The 27,097-nt window shown below is 50.0% G+C and overlaps 1 long non-coding RNA gene across 1 annotated transcript in view; it reads right to left on the bottom strand.

The window, feature by feature from the left end:
- LOC135977845 (uncharacterized) overlaps positions 1-2,230 on the bottom strand; it is a 31,396-nt gene extending 29,166 nt beyond the window's left edge. The window contains exon 1 of the long non-coding RNA XR_010595290.1: positions 1,481-2,230. This is a non-coding gene — a long non-coding RNA (uncharacterized LOC135977845). The remainder of the gene's footprint in view (positions 1-1,480) is intronic.
- Positions 2,231-27,097: the final 24,867 nt, after the last annotated feature.

The following is a 27,097-nucleotide window of genomic DNA, read 5'->3' as shown; positions in this document are numbered from 1 at the left end:
AACCCGTCTTAGGCTTGGAGTGGTGTAGGACCATGGGATCATGGATTGTAGACTTGTTCATTTAAATTGCACAGATTACAGCTAATAGCCTTTTTGACTATTGGTACATCTGAATCAGGGCCGGCTCCAGGCACCAGCTTCTCAAGCAGGTGCTTGGGGCGGCCGTTCCGGACAGGGGCGGCAGTTCCAGGTATTCGGCGGCAATTCGGTGGAGGGTCCGTCACTCCGCCTGGGAGTGAAGGACCTCCCGCCGAATTGCCGCCGCAGATCGCGATTGCGGCTTTTTTTTTTTTTTTTTTTTTTTGGTACAAAGGCCCATGGTTCAGAAATCCCTTTCCTAGGCCAGTGTTCTCGACTCGGCTGACACATTGTCCCTGAAAGGGTCAGTTGAGAACTCAGCGTGCGCACAGCAAGCTGGAAATCTGCACAGTGTGTGGAGCGTGTGTATGTGACTTGGAGCTTGGCAGGGCAGCAGCACTGGTTCGTGGGGTTAAGGCAGCTGGGCTGTGCAGGAGCACTCCACAAAGCAGGGTGGCAGACATGGGGTCTGCAGCTGGGAGTGTGTCTGAGAGGCCCAGAAGCACATGGGATCCTGGGGTTAGGCCCACCCACAGCAGACTGGCGTCAGTCCAGAGAGGGGGTGACACAGGGCCTTGAAGTGATTTAATTAGCTAGCAAAACACCCCTACCTTGGACCCATGAGCAGCCTTTGCCATGGGAATCACAGCGTGAGAGCGGTGAGTCGGGGATCCTTTGCAATCTTCACAAAGAGCTTTGGCAATCTCCTTACAGAACCATGTGAGCTCCTTGCCATGTTCCCCACAGACATTTCCTTCCCTCCCTCTTTTTCCTGGTTTTAACCCCAGTTGTTTGATGAACTCTGCTATGCTGTCCAGCTGAGTGTTGGAAAGGTCTTTTCCAGAATGTGCATTTGGATGTTTAAAAGCGCGCTGGCGCAGCTTACTGACTCGCTCAGACCTCAGCGAAAAGAATATCCCCATTGTTATTGCTGCTTGCTGTGCACTCCACAATATCTGTGAGAGTAAGGGGGAGACATTTATGTCGGAGTGAGAGATTGAGGCAAATCGCCTGGCTGCTGATTACGTGCAGCCAGACACCAGGATGGTTAGAAGAGCACAGCAGGGCGCGGTGCGCATCAGAGAAGCTTTGAAAATGAGTTTTGTGACTGGCCAGGCTACGGAGTGAAACTTCTGTTTGTTTCTCCTTGATGAACCGTCCGCCCCCACCCCACCCGGTTCACTCTACTTCCCTGTAAACCAACCACCCCACCCTCCCCTCCCACCCTCGAGCAGCACATGCAGAGGCAATAAAGTCATGGTTACTTCACATTCATGCATTCTTTATGAATTCATCACACAACTAGGGGGATAATTGCCAAGGTAGCCCGGGATGGGTGGGGGAGTAGGGAAGGAAAAGGACACACTACAGTTTAAAACTTTAACTCTTATTGAAGGCCAACCTTCTGATGCTCGGGCAATCATCTGGGGTGGAGTGACTGGGTGGCCGGAGGCCCCCCCCCCGTGTTCTTGGGCGTCTGGTTGAGGAGGCTATGGAACTTGGGGAGGTGGGCTGTTGGTTACACAGGGGCTGTAGCGGCGGTCTCTGCTCCTGCTGCCTTTCCTGCAGCTCAACCATACGCTGGAGCACATCAGTTTGATGCTCCAGTAGACGGAGCATTGACTCTTGCCTTCTGTCTGCAAGCTGACGCCACCTATCATCTTCAGCCCGCCACTTGCTCTGTTCATCCCGCGATTCAGCCCGCCACCTCTCCTCTCGTTCATATTGTGCTTTTCTGTAGTCTGACATTGACTGCCTCCATGCGTTCTGCTGTGCTCTGTCAGCGTGGGAGGACATCTGGAGCTCCGAGAACATATCATCCCGAGTCTGCCGTTTTCTCCTTCTAATCTTCACTAGCCTCTGTGAAGGAGAAACATTTGCAGCTGGTGGAGGAGAAGGGAGAGGTGGTTAAAAAAGACACATTTTAGAGAACAATGGGTACACTCTTTCACGTTAAATTTTGCTGTTCACATTACACAGCACATGTACTTTCGTTACAAGGTCACATTTTTCCTCTTATATTGAGGGCCTGCCGGTTTGGTGTGAGAGATCACTCACGCAGTGCCAGGCAACAGATTTTGGCTTGCAGGCAGCCATGGTAAGCCACAGTCTTTTGGCTTTTTTAACCTTCTTAACATGTGGGAATGGTTTCAAACAGTAGCACCCTCCTTTCCCATACCAAGCACCCATTGGGTTGGCCATTTAAAAGGGGCTGCGGTTTCCGGGTTAACATGCAGCACAAACCCAACTAACACCCCCCCCCAAATCTCTGGGATGATCACTTCACCCCTCCCCCCCACGGCGTGGCTAACAGCGGGGAACATTTCTGTTCAGCAGAGCAGGAACGGGCACCTCTGAATGTCCCCTTAATAAAATCGCCCCATTTCAACCAGGTGACCGTGAATGATATCACTCTCCTGAGGATAACAAAGAGCGATAAGGAATGGATGTTGTCTGCATGCCAGCAAACACCGAGAACATATGCTGCCATGCTTTGTTATGCAATGATTCCAGACTATGTGCTACTGGCCTGGCGTGGTAAAGTGTCCTACCATGGCGGACGGGATAAGGCAGCCCTCCCCAAAAAACCTTTTGCAAAGGCTTTGGGAGTACATGAAGGAGAGCTTTCTGGAGATGTCCCTGGAGGATTTCCGCTCCATCCTCATACACGTTAACAGACTTTTCCAGTAGCTGTACTGGCCGCGATTGCCAGGGCAAATTAATCATTAATCATTAAACACGCTTGCTTTTAAACCATGTGTAATATTTACAAAGGTACACTCACCAGAGGTCCCCTGTGTGCCCTCAGGGTCTGGGACCACGCCTTGGGTGAGTTCGGGGGTTACTGGTTCCAGGTCCAGGGTGATAAACATATCCTGGCTGTTGGGGAAACCGGTTTCTCCGCTTCCTTGCTGCTGTGAGCTATCTACATTATCTTCATCCTCATCTTCCTCATAGCCCGAACCTGCTTACCTGTGTGTTTCTCCATTGAAGGAGTCAAAGCACATGGTTGGGGTAGTGGTGGCTGCACCCCCTAGCATGGCATGCAGCTCTGCGTAGAAGCGGCATGTTTGCGGCTCTGCCCCGGACCTTCTGTTTGCCTCTCTGGCTTTGTGGTAGGCTTGTCTTAGCTCCTTAATTTTCACGCGGCACTGCTGTGCATCCCTGTTATGGCCTCTGTCCTTCATGGCCTTGGAGACCTTTTCTAATATTTTGCCATTTCGTTTACTGCTACGGAGTTCAGCTAGCACTGATTCATCTCCCCATATGGCGAGCAGATCCCGTACCTCCCGTTCGGTCCATGATGGAGCTCTTTTGCGATCCTAGGACTCCATCCATGGTTACCTGTGCTGATGAGCTCTGCGTGGTCACCTGTGCTCTCCACACTGGGCAAACAGGAAATGAAATTCAAACATTCGCGGGGCTTTTCCTATCTACCTGGTCAGTGCATCTGAGTTGAGAGTGCTGTCCAGAGCAGTCACAATGAAGCACTGTGGGATAGCTCCTGGAGGCCAATAACGTCGAATTCCGTTCACACTACCCCAATTCCGACCTGCTAAGGCCGATTTTATTGCTAATCCCCTCGTTGGAGGTGGAGTAAAGAAATCGGTTTAAAGGGCCCTTTAAGTCGAAAAAAGGGACTTAGCCGTGTGAACGTGTCCAGGCTTAATTCAATTTAACGCTACTAAATTCGACCTAAACTCGTAGTGTAGACCAGGCCTCACTCCTGTTGTGTCTGTTGTGTAGATTGTGAGCTCTCTGGGCCAGGGAGTCTCTTGTTACACATCTGTGACTGGGGTTCCTAGGCACTAACACACCATCACTGATACTGATAACCATTAACAGCGAACAGGGGAATAAACAAATGTGCTGACTATACTGTGGCCTTCATCGCTCCTTCATCACTAACCCACCTCAGAGTAATACAGCACCACCCACCCCTCCTGAACTTCCCAGAGAGGGGCCACCAGTACAGATGTGGACAAGGGAGCGGGGTTGGGCAGAGGGAAGGTATTAGAGGGAATTACTGGAGACAGGCCCATCCAGCTCAGCATATCGGGGGGACCAGTAAAGGGCAGGGAGCCATTAGCTCAGCTGTAAATAGGGCCAGAGATCTCCTGCTGTTACCACTGGGCCTGCTGCCTCTGCCTAATCCTTTCTAGCAAAGTTACACAGACAACACACATGGTGACAGCCCAGCCTGGCACACCCACTCTGGCTGCCACCCCTTCCCCCACACACTGCTCGGCCTCGCTCCTATTGAATGTGGCAGTTGCGTTATAGACACACATGTTACAGCTTAGCAATATCGCCTGTGTGCCCAGCACCACGTGTCCCTGCTGGGCTCCCCACTCAGCCCCTCTCCCTTCCCTTCCACTCTTCTCTGCTGCCCTTGGCTTGCCCAGCATCGCCTCGGGTTAGAAGCAAAACGAGGTCTGCATGAAGCATGGTCTGAGTATGCCTCTGCCCCACCCAGAGACCAGGGTGAAGCCCTGCCAGTCAGGTTTACTGGACCCTGCTTTAGCGCAGGGGGCTGGACTTGGTGACTTCTCCAGGGCCTATCCAGCCTGACATTTCTATCCATGAGCTCTGCTCTGTTTGAGACGCTCTGGGACTTGGAGCCTGACCAATTGCAATCAATGGTGAGATTCCCATTGTCTGCTGGGTTTGTCCCTAGGGCACATCTCATCACCCTGTGTATTGCAGTGTGTGTTGTTAGGGTCCTAGAGACCCCTGGGTTATTGTTATGGGGGCCACTGAGCTGAGCTCACAGAGTTCTGTCTCCTCTGTGACATCTCCTCTGGGTTTTGCTATCCTGCCCCTGAAAATGAAATTGTCAGAAAGTAACAACATAGATCAATGTATTTGACAAACGTATTTAGCAACTATTTATGATCAGTTCTTGGGCAGCTGACAAACCAGAATGGAGGTTGAGCTCACTGGACACATCACATGCTGCACATTATTCCCCCAGCTCTGCTTTTCAGCCCTTCTGTCCCTCCCCCACAATCCCCCCTGCCCCCCCCCCACACACATACACTCTCTGGGTCTTGGTCTCCTGACTTGTATTTACCCCTTAGCTCTGCCTGAGGAATTACTAGGGTTACTCCCATGTTATTTCTGTAGCCCCCTCAGTGCCCTGGGCATGTTCTATGGTTCCTGCCCTGGGAGCTTCCAGGCTGGGCTGGGTTTAGGGGCTCACTAATGGGTGTAAGCAGGGAGGAGGAGGAGACGTCTGCAGGCCCAGGGCAGTAGGTCAGGGTGGGTGTTCCAGGCATGGAGGAAGATGCAAAGATAGAAGGACATTGGGCAGGGGCAGGCAAGAGGCTGGCATGGACTAACACATAGGGTGAGGGGCAAAAAGCTTCCTGGGTTCTTTCCTCTATCCCCTTCCCCTGGCCCAGCTACCAGATTCCCTTCCCCAGCTCTCCCCATTCCCCATCCCCTCTCTATTGTGCTGGGACCAACTCCCCTCACACGGCTGAGTCTGCAGCACAGAGCAGACCATCTATTCGACACTGGTGACGCCGCACCTGGAGTATTGTGTCCAGTTTTGGTCCCTCCACTACAGAAGAGATGTGGACAAATTGGAGACAGTCCAGCGGAGGGCAATGAAAATGATTAGGGTGCTAGTGCACATGACTTATGAGGAGAGGCTGAGGGAACTGGGCTTGTTTAGTCTGCAGAAGAGAAGAGTGAGGGGGGATTTGATAGCAGCCTTCAACTATCTGAAGGGGGGTTCCATAGAGAATGGAGCTAGGCTGTTCTCAATGGTGGCAGATGACAGAACAAGAAGCAATGGTCTCAAGTTGCAGTGGGGGAGGTCTGGGTTGGATATTAGGAAACACTATTTCACTAGGAGGGTGGTGAAGCACTGGACTGGGTTATCTAGGGAGATGGTGGAATCTCCATCTGTCAGGGTTCCCTCCCCATGCTGAACTCTAGGGGACAGACATGGGGACCCGCATGAAGACCCCCTAAGCTTATTTCTACCAGCTTAGGTTAAAAACTCCCCAAGGCACAAATCCTTCCTTGTACCTTGGATTAGGTAACGCTGCCACCACCAAGTGATTTAAACAAAGATTTAGGGAGGGCCACTTGGAGACCTACCTTCCCCAAATATCTCCCCAAGCCCCTACACCCCTTTTCCTGGGCAGGCTTGAGAATATATCCTCACCAATTGGTACAGGTGAACACAGACCCAAACCCTAGGATCTTAAAACAATGAAAAATCAATCAGGTTCTTAAAAGAAGGATTTTAATTAAAGAAAAGGTAAAAGAATTACCTCTGTAAAATCAGGATGGTAAGTACTTTACAGAATAACAAAAGACTCAAGAACACAGAGGATCTCCCCTCTAAGCAAAACCTTAAAGTTACAAAACCAGGCATAGTATCAGAGGGGTAGCCGTGTTAGTCTGAATCTGTAAAAAGCAACAGAGGGTCCTGTGGCACCTTTGAGACTAACAGAAGTATTGGGAGCATAAGCTTTCGTGGGTAAGAACCTCACTTCTTCAGATGCAAAACCAGGCATAAACCTCCTCTTACACAAAGGAAAACACAAGCCAAAATAAAAGTAAACTAACACATTTCCTTGCTAAATACTTACTAACTCTATAGGAGTTGGATTGCTTGCTTCCTTGATCTGACTCCAGCAAGCACACAGAACAGACAGACAAAGCCTTCCCCCCCACCCAGATTTGAAAGTATCTTGTCCCTTTATTGATCCTTTTGGTCAGGTGCCAGCTTGAGCTTCTTAACCCTTTACAGGTAAGAGGATTTTGTGCCTCTGGCCAGGAGGGACCCCATAGCACTGTATACAGAAAGGTGGTTCCCTTTATATGCATGACACCATCCTTTTAAGGCCCAGCTTGACAAAGCCTTGGCTGGGATGATTTATTTGGTGTTGGTCCTATTTTGAGCAGGGGGTTGGACTAGATGACTTCCTGAGGTCTCTTCCAACCCTGATATTCTATGATTCCATGATGGGTACAGCAACGCTTTGGTGGTCTCAGTCCTGCTCCCTGTGGCTGTTTCACTCCTCCTCATGAGCAAAGAGTCCCTAGGGCAGTAAATGGCAGGACGTTCCCTAACACTCACTGGCCATGTCGCACTCACTGGGCCCCCGGGACTGGCTTCCTTTGGGAGTGGCCCTGAGGGAATCTGGGAATCCCCCTGACTTGGAGCTGATGCCACTGGGATGCTCTTGGAGATTGTGTGGGAGGTGCTAAAATGAGGGGCCCTAGGCCCCAGGACATTCTGAAATCCTGCTGCAATTCTCTGAATTTTATACGATTTAAAAAAAAATTGAGGACAAAAATTGCAAGTGCCCATGTGGGACTCTGTGAGTGTGTGTGGGGGGGGGCAGCCTGCGTTGAGCTGGCCTAGTCGTTCTTGTTCTGAAAGGGCCTCACCACTGTACCGAGTCCCTTACAATGGACAGTGTCAGTGTTATGGAGGCCCCGAGAGATTGTGGCTTGGTCTACAGATAAATGTTGTGTTGGCAAAGCTAGCTTGCTTAGGAGTCTGAACCCGCCTCACCCCCAGCCCACATAGGTATGCCAGAAAAAGCCGCCCTGTGGCCCTTTTGTTGGTACAATTTGTTCCCGTCAGGGAGCTGGTGTCATCTCTCCTGGGGAAAGCATTCTCTGCTACTATCCGCTGCATCTCCACTTGGCAGGAGGGGCTGCTGCTCATCTTGCTGCATAGACGAGGCTGAACCATCTCCTCAGCCCACAGTCTCCCAGCCTACCCATTGCAGCAGCTGCCCCCCACAGGCGCTCCCTTGCATACAGGTACATGGGGCTCCCTGCGCAGCTCCAATCCACAGCCAGGCCGTGTCAGCAACTAGCACACGATGTTCTCACGGTGATGTGATTCTGGACAGTCTGGAACCTGTCCCTTGATAATACAGGAAGCTCCATCCCTCCACCACGCTGCTCTTCCCACATCCTGGGGCTGAACAGTTGATCAGGGCTGCCACAGGAAGAGCTCCCCTTCCCCTCCCCCAGCATCCCGAAGCCGTTCTCACGGGAGGGGAGCTGCCGCCTCTGACATTACAAGAGGGTGACACAAGAGGCGATACAAGAGGCTGCTGATCTGGGCCAGGGTTACTGACCAGTGTGTGCTCTAGGGGGCCCAGAGACATTGGGGTCCCATACAGCCCCGCGGTACCAGTACAACCCTTGCCCTCCTCACATGACATACACACACCACACACACACACTGCATTTGGGGCCAGCAAATGAGTGAGGGCCAACACCTGAATGAGAAGCAGGAGGCAATGGGATTTCGGGGAGGGGAGAGATATAATACCTTTGTGTCACATGTGGATTCTTCAGCCACCCCCTCTCCTGCCTGCAGCCACTGCCCCCTCTCCTCCCCACCCAGAGAAGGGCCGTAGGCCTGGCTGCTTCCCCCCAGCCTGGCTGGCCAAACTCGGCAGTACAGCCAGTGTAGACATGCCCCAGAGCCAGGCAGGCCTGGAGTTATTGCCTGGGCAGATTCCTGGCACATGGCTCTGCTGGCTTCTGCCTTCAGCCACCCCCACGCCCCCACAGATTCCCTGCAGCAGTGGATCCTTCCCAGAGATCTCCTGCTCTAACTACTGGGCCTGCTGCCTCTGCCTAATCCCTTTCTAGCAAGGTCTCACCGAAAATGCACATGGTGACAGCCCAGCCTGGCACACCAACTCTGGCTGCCCCCTCCCCCCCCACCACACACACACATACCCCTCTTCCCCTGTGCTATACTCTGCCTTGCTCCTATTGAATGTGGCAGCTGCATTATAGACAAACACGTTACATCTCAGCAATAGTACCTGTGTGCCCAGCATCCCTGCTGGGCTCCCTGCTGAGTCCCTCTCCCTTCCCTCCTGCTGTTCTCTGCTGCCCTCGGCTTACCCAGCATTGCCTCCTGTGAGCAGCAAAATGAGGTCTGCACAAAGCCTTGTCTGAGGATGCCCCTCCCCCACTGCACCCAGAGACAAGGGTGAACCCCTGTCAGTTTATTGGACCTTGCCTCAGTGCAGGGGGCTGGACTTGGCAGGGCCACCCGGGGTGGGGGAGAAGTGGGGCAATTTGCCCCAGGCCCTGCAAGGGCTCCGCGAGCCCTGGCCCGGTGGTGGTCCAGGTCTTTGGTGGCATTTCGGCGGTGGGGGGTCCTTCAGTGCTGCCGAAGACGTGGAGCGACTGAAGGGCCCCCCGCCGCCGAAATGCCACTGAAGACCCGGACCGCCGCCGGGTGAGTACAAGTGCTGCAGCTCCCCCGCTTTGCCCAAGGCTCCCTGAATCCTCTGGGCGGCCCTGGGACTTGTTGACATCGCCAGGGCCCTTCCAATCCCACATTTGGAACTAGTGGTCACCAAATGAAATTAATAGGCAGCAGCTTTAAAACTAATATAAGGAAGTATTTCTTCACACAATGCACAATCAACCTGTGGAACTCCTTGCCAGAGGATATTGTAAAGGCCAAGACTATAACAGGGTTCAGAAAAGAACTAGATAAGTTAATGGAGGATAGATCCATCAATGGCTATTAGCCAGGGTGGGCAGGGATACAAAACCATGCTCTTGAAGTGTCCCTAGCCTCTGTTTGCCAGAGGCTGGGAATGGGCAACAGGGGATGGATCACTTGATGATTACCTGTTCTGTTCATTCGCTCTGGGACACCTGGCATTGGCCACTGTTGGAAGACAGGATACTGGGCTAGATGGACCACCGGTCTGACCCAAAGTGGCCAGTTTTATGTTCTTATGACATTTCTTATCAGTGGGCTCTGACGTATCTGAGACTCTCTGGGCCTTGGAACTGACCCTAGCGCACAGCTCATCACCTGTGTATTGCTATGTGCATTGTTAGGGTCCTAGCAACCCCTGGGCTATTGTTACAGGGGGGCACTGAGCTGAGCTCACAAAGTTCTGTCTCCTCTGTGAAATCTCCTCTGGGTTTCCGCCACCCTGTCCCTGAAAATGAAAATGTCAGAAAGTAACAACAGCCCTTGCGCTGACCCGAGTGATTCTGCAGGGACACGGTGGTCCAGAGTCTGACGTTCACAGCCCAGCCCAATCCAGGCTCAGATAAGACTCAGGTGCAGCTTTCACTTTGAATGTGGCAAACCCCAAGTTCCTGAAGAGGAAGGAGCAAAGAGAAACTAACAATGTGATTTTATCAGCTGTTCTTTTATGTGGCCATATTATTGTTTCCAAGGAAAGAGGTGAGAATGGGAGAGAAAAATCCTATTTAAAAATTAAGGGGAAAAGCTATCAAGACACCCTAGTTACTGTCCAACTGTTCCCAATCATTACTCAGGGCATTCTCCCCTCCCCCATCATTTACAATCCAGCTGAGATGATGACCTTGGGTAACAGCAGCAGAAAGGGGCAAGTGACGAGCATCAGGGACAAAGGGTAACAATAAGCATCAGTTGATTGAGCTGCAGAGGGGAGCGATGTCCAGTGGGAGCCTCTGGGGGTCAGAGTCTCCTTTTTTATTGCACATCATTGAACTCTTATCTGACAGAGAGGCCCTGAGTTGGGGTAATAGCAAGGCTGAGCCCATGTGCTCCAGAAAACACTGATAGGAAATGATAATTAAACACTCCACTGCCTGTGCTGACAGAGCTCAGGGGCTCTGAGATGCTTCAGGTGCAGCTCTGAAAGAAGTTCCAGTGTCAGGCTGCACAATTCCTTGCCCTGCTACAGACGCCCTGGGTGGCCTTAGGCAAGTCACTTGGGCCCAAAGTTTCAAAGGTGTTTTGATGTCTAAAGATGCAGATAGGTATCTAGTGGGATTTTCAAAGGTGTCTGGGCACTGAGCTTCCAATGGGAGTTAGGCACCTCGATGCTGTTGAAAATCCCACTAGACACCCAACTGCATCTTTAGGTGCCCACAGACCTTCCAAACTCTGCCCTTAGTCTCTGTCCCAGGTTTGTAAAGCTATTTAGGCACTTAAAGATTCAGACAGAAGCCGAGTGGTATTTTCAAGAGTGCCTGTGTGAGTGAGGTGCCTGGCTCCCATGAACTCCCTTCAGCTGTGATCCTGCCCCTTCTCTATTCGCCCCAGGTATAATCAGTCGAAGGCGCTTCCTGGTAGGAATGGCCATGCAAACCAGGGATTTCTGCTGAATGTTATAAAATATTCATGGGAAGCAATGTTTGAAAATTAAGGCCCTAATCTAACAAGCATATGCATAACTCTCACAATGCAAGGAAACCCACCAAAGCCTGAATCACAAATATTTGCACCAAAATCCTGTTTATAAGAATTAAATTCATCCATTCAGGACTCAGAAACAATCCCATGTGACCTGTGTGTCCAATCAGAACTAACCCATGCAGATCAATGTATTTGACAAACGTATTTAGCAAATATTTTTGAATAACAAATAAATCTGAAAAAATTGTGGTCAGTTTGTGGGCAGCTGAGAAACTGGAACAGAAGCTGAGCTCACTGGATACAACACATGCAGTACATTATTTCCCCCAGCTCCGCTTTCAGCCCTTCTGTCTCTCCCCCACCCCCACATTCTCTGGGTCTTGGTTTATTTACCCCTTTGCTCTGTCTGAAGAATTACTGGGGTTACTCCCATGTTATTTCTGTAGCCCCCTCAGTGCCCTGGGCATGTCGTATGGTCCCTGTCCTGGGAGCTTCCAGGCTGGGCTGGGTTTAGGGGCTCACTAATGGGTGTAAGCAAGGAGGAGGAGGAGAAGTCTGCAGGCCTGGGGCAGTAGGTCAGGGTGGGCGTTCCAGGCATGGAGGAAGGTGCAAAGATAGAAGGGGTAGGCAAGAGGCTGGGGTGGAGCTAACATGGAGAGGGGCAAAAAGCTGCATGGCTCCTTCCTGTGAGTGGGTTTCCTTCACCCAGCCAGGGCCTATTGCTCACACAGTCCTGGGGCAGGGGTCTCACTCCCCTTCCCCTGGCCCAGCTACCAGATCCCCTTCCCCAGCTCTCCCCATTCCCCCTCCATAGGGTTACCATATTTCAGCAAGCAAAAAAGAGGACGGGAGGAGCCCCGCCCCTGCCCCTCCCACTTCCCACCCCCCCAGAACCCTCAACCCTCCCCCCGTTCCTTGTCCCCTGACTGCCCCCTCCTGGGACCTCTGCCCCTAACTGCACCCCAGGACTCCACCCCCTATCTAAGCCTCCCTGCCTCTTGTCCCCTGACTGCCCCAACCCTTATCCACACTCCCACCCCCAGACAGACCCCTGGGACTCCCATGCCCCATCCAACCACTCCCCACCCCCTGACAGCCCCCCCAGAACTCCCAACCCATCTAAACCCCTCTGCTCCCTGTCCCCTGACTGCTCCGATCCCTCTCCCCACTCCTGCTCCCTGACAGCTCCCCCCCAGAACTCCCAACCCCCCACCCCTCCCGCTCCTTGTCCCCTGACTGCCCCCTCCTGGGACCCCTGCTCCTAACTGCCCTCCAGAACCCCACCTCCTACCTAAGCCTCCCTGTTCCTTATCCCCTAACTGCTCCTTCCTAAGACCCCCCCCAACTGCCCCCCAGGACCCTACCCCCTACCTGTACCCTGACTGCCCAAAACTTTCTCCACTCCCCCCCAAAAGCCCCCCCCGAACTCCCGACCCCCCCGTTTCTTGACTGCCCCCTCCAGAACCTCCCTGCCCCTTCTCCTGCCCCCCTGGCCCCCTTACCCTGCTGCTCAGAACAGGGTGTTGGGCTCTGTGTGAGCCGGACATGTGGCTGCGCTCCCCAGCACAATACACAACATGGTCCCTGGCCCTGCACAGTGCTGCTGGAGCCGGGCGCGGGGCTGCCGGGGAGGAGCTGCCGGCTCAGAATGCAGGGAGGGAGGGAGGAGGAGGAGCTCCTCTACAGCTGCTCCGGAGTCCAGCCCGTGACTTTCCTGCAGCCCTCCCAGCCGCTCGCTCTGCTCTGCCGGGGGGGGGAGAGGGGGGGGGGAAATCCCGGACATTTTGAGTGATTTACAAATTCCCCCCGGACGCTATTTTTAGCACAAAAAGGAGGACATGTCCGGGTAAATCCGGACGAATGGTAACCCTAGCCGACCCAGGCTGGAGACGCGCCTCCTCCCCCCACACCCTCCTTACCTGCTTCAGGCTTCCCGTGAATCAAATATTCGTGGGAAGCAGGGGAGGGGGCGGAGTTGGGGCGGGGACTTTGGAGAAGGGGCGGAGTTGGGGCGGGGGGGCATGGGCGGGGCCCCGTGGAGTGTCCTCCTTTTGGAGGCTCAAAATATGGTAACCCTAGACCGGGTCGGCCCGCCCAGCACTGCCAGTCCCCGGCCCGGCCCCCGGCCGAGCACCTCCGGCCCGCCCAGCACTGCCGGCCCCCGGGCCCCCGGCCGAGCACCCGCGGCCCAGCCTCGCCGACCACCGGCCCCCGAGCCCCCGGCCCGGCACCGCCGGCCCCCGAGCCCCCGGCCCGGCCGACCTCCGTCCCCCGAGCCCCCGAGCCGCCGGCCCCCGAGTCCCCGGCCCGGCACCGCTGGCTCCCGAGCCCCCGGCCCGGCACCGCTGACCGCCGGCCGCCGGCCCGCATGTCCCGATTTTCCCAGACATGTCCGGCTTTTGGGGATTTCCCCCCGGACGGGAATTTGGAGCCCAAAAAGCCGGACGTGTCCGGGAAAATCCGGACGTATGGTAACCCTACCCCTCCATCACACTGAGACCAGCTCCTCTCACAAGGCTGAGTCTGCAGCACAGAGCAGCCCTTGCAGCAGAGCCTGGTGCTCTCACACCTGCCTCCTGTGCCGTTTCACTCCTTGCCATGGGCACAGAGTCCCTAGGACAGTAAATGCCGAGGCGTTGGGACTGGCTTCTTTTGGGAGTCAGATCAGGCAGTTAATGGCCCTGAGGTGACCTGGGAATCTCTTCAAACCTAGCTTACAGCTGACCCTGCTGGGAGGCTCTGGGAGGCTGTGGGGGAGACACTAAAATGAGGGCACCTAGGTCTGCTCCACTAGGACAGTCTGAAATTTTGCTGCCATTTTATACAATTAAAAACAAAGTTGAAGCCATAAATTGTACGTGCCCATGCGGGATGCTGTGTGGGGCAAGCAGCCTGTGGTGAGTTGGTCTAGTCATTCTAGCTATTGTAATGAAACGGCCTCACTGCCATACTGCGCCCCTTGCAATCACTAACAAGACAGACAGGCAGAAATCAGCAATTTCTCAAAAGGACAATTTCCCTCTGCTTTGCACAGTCTCCTCCCCTCCACTCCCCTCCCCTCTGTCCGGCTGACAGCCCCAAATCCTCCTACCACCCTGCCTACCCCCATAGGAAGATACTCAGCAGCATTCTGGTTGTAGAAGAGGGATTTGAAATACCAGTATAGCCAACCACAAGCATAGGAGCACAGAAAATCATGAGCCTGGCCCCCAAAAGATAAAAAATAAATCATGCCTTCTGGTCTGCTTGGGGATTTTTGAACTCCTACTCCTCCACTCCGTCCCCTATCCAGCCCCTGATGTTCCCAGCCACATCCATCCCCTGAGGAGACCCCTTGCATTTGCCCCCTGGCAGGAGAAACCAGGCAAGCCAGCTGGTAAATAGATGATATGGTGGACTGGCTATTTGGACCAGGATCAGTTATGGTTGGCATCATGTTACCAGGATTGCTGACCCCAAATGTTAGAAAGTCATGAACCTGGCCCCCAAAACACCATGAAATTTATTTAAAAAAACCGAAACAAAACACATTTTCTCCCAAGACTTCTGGCCGCACTCACTTTCAAGCTTCTGTCTGCAACCAGGAGGGCTTAAAAACTGACTTTTTTTGTTTAAATAAAAACTGAGTCTCTCACCTAGTCACCTGACTCCAGGAGCTGGGGTTCTCTGTCAAACACCAAGTATCACGAGACTCACAATAAAATCGCAGGAGCCGGTGACATTGTGTTAGCTCGCTCTGTTGTTCACTTTGTGGCGCAGAGCAGGTCTGTTTGGGCCCCTCCTAGACCTTTCCCCACATCATCGCATGGGGGGAGTGGGCAGGGTTGGCCCTTTGTGAAAAGGCTGCAGGACCTATCCACAAACCAGTGAAAGCCTCAGGGACCTGCACTGATCCTAGCCATCTGTGCAGAGCCCCTGGGCTTGATCACTTGATCATTGCCTATTAGGTTCACTCCCTCTGGGGCACCTGGCATTGGCCACTATCAGCAGGCAGGATGCTGGGCTGGATGGACCCTTGGTCTGACCCAGTATGGCCGTTCTTACGTTCGTATGTTCTACACTGACTCTGCTCCTTGATGCCCATCCTAGCTCCATAGCAGCATCAGTACATTGGAGCCGTACTGCCAGGGCTCCCCTTGCCCATGGCTGCCCTGGCTCACTTGCTGAGGGGCAGGAGCTGGACTCTGAAGGAAAAATGATGCAGCACAGATTGAAAAATCCCTCCCAGGCTAGGTCTCTTCCTGGGGCCTTCATTCTTCCCCTCCCTTGGCCTGAGCCTGCCAGACAGCAGTGCCCACTCCCCCCCCCCCCCCCGAGGAAGGGAAGGGTGAGAAAAAAGGAACAGAGATCAACTAATTACTGGGGAGAACACAAGAAGGACAGGGCTAAGCTAGAGAGTGCCAGTGGGGTCATCAGGCAGAGAACCATGAATTATGCCTGCTGCTCTGAGGAGATGTCTGGGGAGTGACTGGATGCTGCCTGGGGAGCTCTGCCTGGACTTGTGAGGGAATGAGGAAAAGGAGAGAGCTGCATAGGCTGAGCTGGGCCAATGCCAGGCCAAGCTTATGAAGAGGTCCCTGGGCTTCCTGAGGCTTTGGGCAGGGTGACCATAAATAACCAGGGGAGGGGAGAAGAGAAGCCAGATCTGAAGGGGATGGTCGAGGTGCTGAACCCCAGCTGCAGAAGGGGCAGGGATGTGTGAGAGGCAGGCCACTGCTGTCTGTGAACACCTCAGGGCTCCATGAAGGAGCCTCCAGCTCATGTTGCCAGTGGGCTGTGGAACCCAGGTGCAGTGGGGTCTCTCCCAGGGATTCATTTGTGCCAGGGCTTGCCAGGATTGAGCCCCAGCACCTCTAGGCTGGCCGCATCAGTTATGAAATTAAAAAAATTGCTTGAGCCCAGGCACCTTTTCATTTCAAATGACCAGTCTGCCAACGATTCTTAAACATAAACATCAGCCATAGCACAATGCTCACTGGGTGCACCAAAGTGCAAAGGAGGAACAGAAAATCAGGAATTGATACTGTTTATCCCCAAAAATGGCTTTTTGTATGAAAAAAAGAATATTTGCTTCCCTCTTTAATTTGTGAATGTGGTGAGTCCTCCATCCCATTTATTTAAAATATATAAAATTGTATTTTTATTTACAAATGTTTGCATGAAAGATATAAAACAAAATCTGAATGCCGAACACTGACGTTTTATAGCAAAGATACTATTCATTCACCAGTATAGCTCATGACCCCTATTAATCACTGAAGTATTGGTTATTCAATTATTCAATGATTAATTAGTAAGCAGGAATTGCTGCACATTGATGGTAACATGCTACTTCAGACACTGAATGAACCCAGCAGAAATGGGCTTCATTGCTGTAAACACTATGATAAAAATGTGAGAACTAGTGGCAGTACAATTAGGCAAAGAGTCAGACCTTAGTTATGTAAGTCATAACTTAGTTTCATTTTTATATTCCAATACACTAGTGATTCTCCAGAATCCAAGAATAAAACAGTTGATGACCCAAGCACTTGGGACCAGTAGCTTTAGAGAGACGCTGGTCCATGAGGGATTCTCTGGTGAAGTGATCCATGGACTGAAAGAAAGGGAGAAACACTGATCTGCAATCATTCAGCGTCAAGGTAATGTATTGAATTCAACTCGAAGGCTGTTGATGTTTACTGACTTTAATATGTTCACTGTTGTTATATCTATTTCTAGTCATAATTCTATTTTTTAAATCTATTTTGCTATGTCTTCATAGTACACAGGCAAAAAAAAAACCTCTATGTTGAAGGCAAAAGTGAGAATAAATATAATTAATTTCAAGGTAAAAATCCTGACAAGATCATTATAGTTAAGGGGGGAAATCTGTCAAATGTTAAGAATTTCATGATCTTGGTGGTCTTGAATATATTTATCAATAACTTCGACTTGTTATTTAACAGCTCTATTTCTGTAAGGAATTGTAGCAGGGTACTGATGCAAAAGCACCTCATTATCATGTTCTTTCTTCCCTCTGGGGGTACGTCTTCACTACCCGCTGTATTGGTGGGTAGCAATCGATTTATCTGGGATCGACATATCACATCTCGTTAAGACGCGATATATCGATCCCCGAACGCGCTCACCGTGGACTCCGGAACTCCACCAGAGCGAGCGGCGGTAGCGCAGTCGACGGGGGAGCCGCGGCCGTCGATCCCGCGCCATCTGGACCCCAGGTAATTCGATCCAAGATACTTCGACTTCAGCTATGCTATTCGCGTAGCTGAAGTTCCGTATCTTGGATCGATCCCCCCCCAGTGTAGACCAGCCCTTGGCTTTGCCCCCACCCCCCCTCAGAGTCAGGTGAGCATTACCTCATCGTAGTCCCAAACTGACCAAAGGAAGGGAAAGGGGGTGACTCACTTGAGAGTCCAACAGATCCTTTGTTGCTGCCTAGGCCAGTGTCCTTTGTTCTTGTGAGGCTGGGCTGGGTTCATCCCATATATGCCTCGATGAGGTGTGAACTGCCCCTCTGTTCCTGGAGAGTTTTGCCTGGGCTTGTTTTAAGCCATGAGGACACATTTTCAGCCTCACAACTATATAGATGAAATTACTACCTATAACATTATTGTAACAACAATGCTCAGTGCATCATAAACCTTCTGAAGACACCCGACATGACAAACTTTGCATTGGATACCACGCAATTATATTACAAGGATGAACATGGGGTTGCAGGGTGTTCCCCCGAGATACAGAGTGTCACACCTACACAAAAGAGGAAATAGTTCTTATATAGCAATTCCCATCACTAGATCTCAAAGGGAACATTTACACTGCAACAAAAGACCCACGGCAGGGCAGCAGGAGGCACAAATCAGCTCACAGGGCTCTATCTCCAGGATTACAAATTGCAGGGCAGACGTTTTGGCTTGGTCTGGAATCCAGGCTGTGAAAGCCCACAAGGAGGGAGGGTCTCAGAGCCTGGGGTCTAGTCTGATCCCAAATGTTTACACAGCAGTATTTAGCTCCACAGTCCGAGCCCTAGTCAATTGACCATGGCTCTCAGACTTGGTGCCGGGAATTATTTATTGCAGTGTAGACATACTCAAAGTGTCCTACAAAGGAGGTCAGGGAGTAATTATCATCAATTTACAGATTAAAAGCCTTTAAAATGGCTCATCTAAGAAACTGAAAAGTATTTAATGGTTATTTCCCTCCTTCTGCTCCAGAAAAAAAATCACGTTATGCCATGAAATTGGACAGTTTTAGCACTGGCTCAAGCAGGTGGCTGGTTTTAATGATCAGAATATTAAAAGGATGCTGAAATTGCCATTATTTGAAACACTACCTATGATTCCCGGTGAGGAAAATGTAGCTCATATAAAAAATCTTTGTCAACAAAGCTGTGAGATTCATTTTCCCTGTTGCATTGATAGAGGGTGTATGTTGGGGCCAGCAATGGTTGAGGAGATTGAAGGCTCTTGTATATAGTTGCAGCACTAAACACTTACTTATGGTAAGCGGGTTTGTGTCAGAATTATTACTGATCACTGCCCCTTTTCCATTAAAGGGCGGGGAGAGAACATAAATCCTTTTAACCTTCTATTAAAAACACAGGGGAAGGAGAAGGGAAAGGAAAACTCTTAAAGCATTTACAACTGAAAGAACTAGATAAGACTTTCATTGTGGCTGCTTCCCATACTCCCTTTCTCTGTACAGCATTTTCTTTAGTGGAAAATCTCCTCACCTTTGTCTAAACTAGAGATTTTGGCCATATCAGACAAGTGACTTGTTTGCCAGCTATAGCAGGGGTGTAAATGGTCATCTAGACACTCTAGAAATGTTTGTTCCTGGCTGGACTATCCTTGGGCTCTGGTGCTGAAGAAGGATTGAATGACCTTGTTGGGGACATGAGGTAGATACAGTAAGATGGTTGCTTTGGGGGTGTTGAATTCCAGTCCTGTTTCTTTTAAAGACAAGACAAAACAAAGCAGACACACACAGGAGAAGAAATATAAGAAGGCCCAGCTTCTGTCCCTATTATTTGCCATTTAGCAGCTGCAAATTCCAAGAGTTGTATTAGTAGAGCAGTGCAAAGAACTGACTTTTAATTTTGCTGGCAGTTCCAAAAAATTTGGCGGGGGGGAATGTTTTAGGTAATCCTGAATGAAAAAAAATTCAAAATTTTGGCCTATAAAAATTTTTTTTCAGTGACATGAAGTGTTTGACATGAAATGTAACATTTCATTTTGTTTTGGAGCTTTTAAAATGTTTTTATATATTTTAAATAAAATTGAAGAAAATTTTTAAAAAAAGTCATTTTGAATTGAGAAATCAAATGTTTCCATTCAACAATGTCAAAACAAAACAATTTCCTTTTTTCTGCATGTTTGTTGGTTTGTTTTTCACCAAAATAATTCTGCAAAATTAACATGAATTCGCAAAATGTTTTAGTCAGCCTAAATCTGCATTTTTTACTGGAAAAAGAGGTTCAGACAAAAGGTTTCACGCAGCTCTACTTATTAACCTGAGATTTAGCTGTTACTGGCTGGGGTGAAAGCATGGCTCTCAGGTTGTCTCTTTCAGTACAGCAGAGTTGCAAAGGTGGAGTTTTTCTGGCTGCCTAAGCTAGACTCTCATGAGACGGAAGGCAAAACAAGAAAAAGAGGAAGCGTAATGTGGAGTGCTCCTGTGTGGGAAGGAAAAATGATGTGCTAGAGCATGGGTGATATTAGGAACTTCAGGTTCTCATCATCCCAGGCATTGCCCAGGATTCAGCTGAACCCAATGGAGATTGTCCCAGTTTTGGGGTTAACTGCACCTGTTCCCCCTTCCTGGCCTCCAGCCATCATCCCACTATGAGCAGGATGATTTAGTTGGGGTTGGTCCTGCTTTGAGCAGGGGGTTGGACTAGATGACCTCCTGAGGTCCTTCCAATCCTGATATTCTATGATTCTATAACCCCTGTCCCTCTCCCTCCAGACCACAATTTTAGGGCTGCAGTCCCCCGGCAATTCCCTGTGACTACCCTAGCAGGTCTGACTTTAGGTTAGCACCTGCAGTTCTGCTCTCCCCCAGGGATAATGACAGGGTTACCAGTGACTAGCCAGCTTTCACAGAACACAGTATCTTGATTTAGTACAAGTGTATGTCAAAGAAAACCTATCCTAAAACAATAGACAGCACAGATATTAACCTTAGCCAGTGTCACCCATCATCCACAGGGAGTCCTGGTAGGTCCATACACTGGTCCAGAGTGAGTCTGACCTAAGTCAGATCAGGCTGAATCGTTATACTATTTGGGGCCTTTGTCGTCAGGCCTCCAGGACCAGGTAAAACCAATCAGTGCTACTTCTCCCCAGGACCAAAGCTTCAAAGGTGCTGGGTGTCTGAGTAACTGGCATTGGGACTTGCATTCATTACCCTCCCCACCCCGCAGTGAGTCCAGATTCTGCTGAAAACTCACTCAGCGAGCCAGAAACACACAGCTGCATATACCGATTATTGATACAGCAGTCTGTGAACATCCCCTGTGCCCATAGTGGCTATCACATCTCAGTAGAACAGTCTTTGAAGTTTCCATGCTTGCAAGGTCTCACGTTTGTCACAGTGATCTTGTCTGGTTGCTTCCTCTTGTCTGGTCAGGACGTCTTTCAAGATGTGATGGCTAAATGAGTGGGCTGATTTTCGGAGATGCCAAGCTCCCATAATTACTTCTGAAATCAATGGGGACTGTAGGTTCTCAGCACCTCTGAGAATCAAGCCACTTACTTTGATACCTAAGTAAAGATTTAGGTGCCTAATTTTAGACACTAAGAGTAACATTTTCAAAAGTATCTAAGTGATTTCAGTGTCTAAGTCCCATTGAAAGTCTAGAACAATATTTTTGGAATAAGAAATTACAATATGAATATTAGTACTAGAAGTTCTCATATTAATTATGATATTAAAATGAATATAGAATCCTAGAATATCAGGGTTGGAAGGGACCTCAAGAGGTCATCTAGTCCTACCTCCTGCTCAAAGCAGGACCAATTCCCAGCTAAATCATCCCAGCCAGGGCTTTGTCAAGCCGGGCCTTAAAAACCTCCAAGAAAGGAGACTCCACCACCTCCCTAGGTAACGCATTCCAGTGCTTCACCACCCTTCTAGTGAAATAGTGTTTCCTAATATCCAACCTGGACCTCCCCCACTGCAACTTGAGACCATTGCTCCTTGTTCTGTCATCTGCCACCACTGAGAACAGCCGAACTCCATCCTCTTTGGAACCCCCCTTCAGGTAGTTGAAGGCTGCTATCAAATCCCCCCTCATTCTTCTCTTCTGCAGACTAAACAATCCCAGTTCCCTCAGCCTTTCCTCATAAGTCATGTGCTCCAGATCCCTAATCATTTTTGTTGCCCTCCGTTGGACTCTTTCCAATTTTTCCACATCCTTCTTGTAATGTGGGGCCCAAAACTGGACACAGTATTCCAGATGAGGCCTCACCAATGTCGAATAAAGGGGAACGATCACGTTCCTCGATCTGCTGGCAATGCTCCTACTTATACATCCCAAAATGCCATTAGCCTTCTTGGCAACAAGAGCACACTGTTGACTCATATCCAGCTTCTTGTCCACTGTGACCCCTAGGTCCTTTTCTGCAGAACTGCTACCTAGCCATTTGGTCCCTAGTCTGTAGCAGTGCGTGGGATTCTTCCGTCCTAAGTGCAGGACTCTGCTCTTGTCCTTGTTGAACCTCATCAGGTTTTTTTTGGCCCAATCCTCTAATTTGTCTAGGTCCCGCTGTATCCGATCCCTACCCTCTAATGTATCTACCACGCCTCCTAGTTTAGTGTCATCTGCAAACTTGCTGAGAGTGCAGTCCACACCATCCTCCAGATCATTAATAAAGATATTAAACAAAACCGGCCCCAGGACCGACCCTTGGGGCACTCCGCTTGAAACCGGCTGCCAGCTAGATATGGAGTCATTGATCACTTCCCGTTGAGCCCGACGATCTAGCCAGCTTTCTATCCACCTTACAGTCCATTCATCCAGCCCATACTTCTTTAACTTGGCGGCAAGTATATTGTGGGAGTCCGTATCAAAAGCTTTGCTAAAGTCAAGGAATAACACATCCACTGCTTTCCCCTCATCCACAGAGCCAGTTATCTCATCATAGAAGGCAATTAGGTTAGTCAGGCACGACTTCCCCTTCGTGAATCCCTGCTGACTGTTCCTGATCACTTTCCTCTCCTCTAAATGTTTCATAATTGATTCCTTGAGGACCTGCTCCATGATTTTTCCAGGGACGGAGGTGAGGCTGAGTGGCCTGTAGTTCCCCGGATCCTCCTCCTTCCCTTTTTTAAAGATGGGCACTACATTAGCCTTTTTCCAGTCATCCGGGACCTCCCCTGATCGCCATGAGTTTTCAAAAATAATGGCTAATGGCTCTGCAATCTCACCCGCCTACTCCTTTAGCACCCTCGGATGCAGCGCATCCGGCCCCATGGACTTGTGCACGTCCAGTTTTTCTAAATAGTCCTGAACCACTTCTTTCTCCACAGAGGGCTGGTCACCTTCTCCCCATATTGTGCTGCCCAGTGCAGCAGTCTGGGAGCTGACCTAGTTCGTGAAGACAGAGGCAAAAAAATCATTGAGTACATTAGCTTTTTCCACATCCTCGGTCACTAGGTTGCCTCCCTCATTCAGTAAGGGGCCCACACTTTCCTTGACTTTCTTCTTGTTGCTAACATACCTGTAGAAACCCTTCTTGTTACTCTTAACATCTCTTGCTAACTGCAACTCCAAGAGTGATTTGGCCTTCCTGATTTCACTCCTGCATGCCTGAGCAATATTTTTATACTCCTCCCTGGTCACTTGTCCAATCTTCCACTTCTTGTAAGCTTCTTTTTTGCGTTTAAGATCAGCAAGAATTTCACTGTTTAGCCAAGCTGGTCGTCTGCCATATTTACTATTCTTTCTACACATCGGGATGGTTTGTTCCTGCGACCGCAATAAGGATTCTTTAAAATACAGCCAGCTCTCCTGGACCCCTTTGCCCTTCATGTTATTCTCCCAGGGGATCCTGCCCATCTGTTCCCTGAGGGAGTCAAAGTCTGCTTTTCTGAAGTCCAGGGTCCGTATTGTGCTGATCTCCTTTCTTCCTTGTGTCAGGATCCTGAACTCGACCATCTCATGGTCACTGCCTCCCAGGTTCCCATCCACTTTTGCTTCCCCTACTAATTCTTCCCTGTTTGTGAGCAGCAGGTCAAGAAAAGCTCTGCCCCTAGTTGGTTCCTCCAGCACTTGCACCAGGAAATTGTCCCCTACACTTTCCAAAAATTTCCTGGATTGTCTGTGCACCGCTGTATTGCTCTCCCAGCAGATATCAGGGTGATTAAAGTCTCCCATGAGAACCAGGGCCTGCGATCTAGCAACTTCTGCTAGTTGCCAGAAGAAAGCCTCGTCCACCTCATCCCCCTGGTCTGGTGGTCTATAGCAGACTCCAACCATGACATCACCCTTGTTACTCACACTTCTCAACTTTATCCAGAGACTCTCAGGTTTTTCTGCAGTTTCATACAGGAGCTCTGAGCAGTCATACTCCTCTCTTACATACAACGCAACTCCCCCACCTTTTCTGCCCTGCCTGTCCTTCCTGAACAGTTTATATCCATCCATGACAGTACTCCAGTCATGTGAGTTATCCCACCAAGTCTCTGTTATTCCAATCGCATCATAGTTCCCTGACTGTGCCAGGACTTCCAGTTCTCCCTGCTTGTTTCCCAGGCTTCTTGCATTTGTGTATAGGCACTTAAGATAACTCATCGATCGTCCCTCTTTCTCAGCATGAGACAGGAGTCCTCCCCTCTTGCGCTCTCCTACTCGTGCTTCCTCCCAGGATCCCATTTCCCCACTTACCTCAGGGCTTTGGTCTCCTTCCCCCGGTGAACCTAGTTTAAAGCCCTCCTCACTAGGTTAGCCAGCCTGCTGGCGAAGATGCTCTTCCCTCTCGTCGTTAGGTGGAGCCCGTCTCTGCCTAGCACTCCTCGTTCTTGGAACACCATCCCATGGTCAAAGAATCTAAAGCCTTCTCTCGAACACCACCTGCGTAGCCATTCGTTGAGTTCCATGATTCGACGGTCTCTACCCAGGCCTTTTCCTTGCACAGGGAGGATGGACGAGAACGCCACTTGCGCCTCAAACTCCTTTATCCTTCTTCCCAGAGCCACGTAGTCTGCAGTGATCCGCTCAAGGTCATTCTTGGCAGTATCATTGGTGCCCACGTGGAGAAGCAGGAAGGGGTAGCGATCCGAAGGTTTGATGAGTCTCGGCAGTCTCTCCGTCACATCGTGTATCCTAGCTCCTGGCAAGCAGCAGACCTCTCGGTTTTCCCGGTCGGGGCGGCAGATAGATGACTCAGTCCCCCTGAGGAGGGAGTCCCCGACCACCACCACCCTCCTCCTCCTCTTGGGAGTGGTGGTCGTGGAACCCCCATCCCTAGGACAGTGCATCTTTTGCCTTCCAATCGGTGGAGTCTCCTTCTGCTCCCTTCCCTCAGATGGGTCATCTAGTCCACTCTCCGCATTAGTACCTGTAGAGAGAACATGGAAACGATTGCTCACCTGTATCTCCATTGCTGGTGCACGGACGCTCCTCTTTCTTCTTCTGGAGGTCACATGCTGCCAAACCTCTTCACAATCCTTCTGTCCCTGCTGCGCCTGTTCTGAATCTTCAGAACATTGTGGCCGTAGAAGCATCTCCTGACATCTGTCCAGGAAATCTTCATTTTCCCTTATGCAACGCAGAGTCGATACTCGTTTCTCCAGGCCTCGAACCTTCTCTTCCAATATGGAGACCAGCTTGCCCTTCGTACAGACAAAGTCGCTTCTGTCCTGTGGAAGAAAGACAAACATGGCACAACCTGTGCAGGTGACAACAGCTGATCGCTCACCTTCCATATCACCGTCCTCTTAAGAGCTTCCTCAACTGTTGCAGGAACTACTCAGAGAAACCCATAGATGAAAGCCTCAGTGGGCTCTGCCCAGGCAAACTCCCGCTTTTAGCCTCTGCTGTTCGCCGCTCAGCTGGTTCGCTGCTGACTGGCCTTATATACCAGTCAGGCCCCCTCAAGGCCCACCTGGAACAAAGCACTCCCAATTCACACTTTTCAAACAACCAAGCAAGCAATCAAGCACACGGTCAAACTGACCAACTGTCCCAGCAGCAGACACTCAGATACTCACCAACACAGCCCCCCTAATGCAGCACTTAGCGTACCTCCTCTCGGACAGCTCCCAGGCAAACTTCCTCTGTTAGCCTCTGCTGTTCGCCGCTCAGCTAGTTTGCTGCTGACTGCCCTTATATACCAGTTAGGCCCCATTATATAATAAATATATAATATATATAATAAAAAAATAATAAAATATTGTGCTTAGCTGTCGGTTAATTTTAGATAGCAATTGGATTTTTAAATTAAATTGGTAGAAGAAGAACCATCCTTTGAATTTGCACTGGCCTTTCTGTCTCTGTCATATATTCCTAGAGCAGCTTCTCTCGATGGAGTGACACTTCTGGGCCTAGCCAGTGAGCACAGTCATGGGATCAAATAGCTCTTAAGTCTTGGCATGACCAGCAATGGTCCTAAAACTTTAGGATGCAGAAAGTCACCTTCCTGGAGCTGTGAGCCAAACATTGTCTTGACCTGCAGTGCTAGAACACCAATTAGCATGGAGACATGCGTGGCAATTGCAGTGTGGAGCTTATCTCTTCAGATTGCTGCCACTTGGTGGTGAACCAGTTTGGTGTGGGGAAATCCACAGTGAGGGAAGTTGATGGAGGTGTGCAAAGCTCTTCCCTCCATATATGCTGTTGCATAAGGTGATCAGGCTAGGTAATATTCAAACCAAGTAGCTCAGGTTTTCCAGCTGCGGTGAGGCTAGCGTTGTGATCACTTTGCCCATTCTTTGCCTATCTCATCAAGCATTTGTCCATGAACAAGATGGGGTAATTCTCCATGGTTTTGCAGGCCTCATTGGATCACTGGAGCAAATTCACGGACATTAATGTTGGATGGCTGGGAAAAGCACTGTGTTTTCATAATTATCGTGTGGTAATTGAATTGTGTGGTTTCTATACTTGTGATAAAATATATCAGTCTGTGAGCTATTCATAGATGTTAAGGTCCCAACAGAACATTACATCATCCATTCTGACCTCCCTTCTATCAATCCCATACCATTAAATTTCACCAAGTTAGCTCTGTATGGAACCCAATAATTTGTGTTTGACTAAAGAGTCTTTCAGAAAGGAATCTAGGCTTGATTTGACGACATCAAGAGATTGAAAAACCACCACTTCCTTTAGTAGTTTGTTCCAATGGTTAATCACCCTCACTGTTAAAAATGTGAGCTATTATTTCTAATCTGAATTGTTCTGGCTTTTACTTCTAGTCATTGGTCGTTGTTAGGACTTTCTCTGCTAGATTAAAGAGCTCTTTAATACACAGTATTTTCTCCCCACAAATGTTCTTGTGCAGTGTATTCACACTGTATTCACATCACCTCTCAATCTTCTTTTCGATAAGCGCAACAGATTCAGCTCTTTAAATGTGTCCTTTTCAGTCATTTTCTCCTGCCCTTGAATTATAGTTCCAGCTCTTTTCTGTGCCCTCTCCAATTTTTCATAATCCTTTTTAAAATGTGGACCCCAGAATTGGATGCAGTATTTCAATATCAGTCTCTCCAATGCTGGATACAGAGGTAAAAATCACTACCCCCCTGTTTTACACCCCAGGGTCACATTAGCTCTTTTTGAAACAGCATTACAGTGGGAGATCATGTTAAGTTATTTGGCCACTGTCACCAGCTGAATCCTTTTCAGAGTCACTGCAG

This window comes from Chrysemys picta, unplaced genomic scaffold (genome assembly GCF_011386835.1).
Source record: "Chrysemys picta bellii isolate R12L10 unplaced genomic scaffold, ASM1138683v2 scaf43, whole genome shotgun sequence".
Lineage (NCBI taxonomy): Eukaryota > Metazoa > Chordata > Testudines > Emydidae > Chrysemys > Chrysemys picta.
This window is presented reverse-complemented; position numbering and strand designations above follow the sequence as displayed.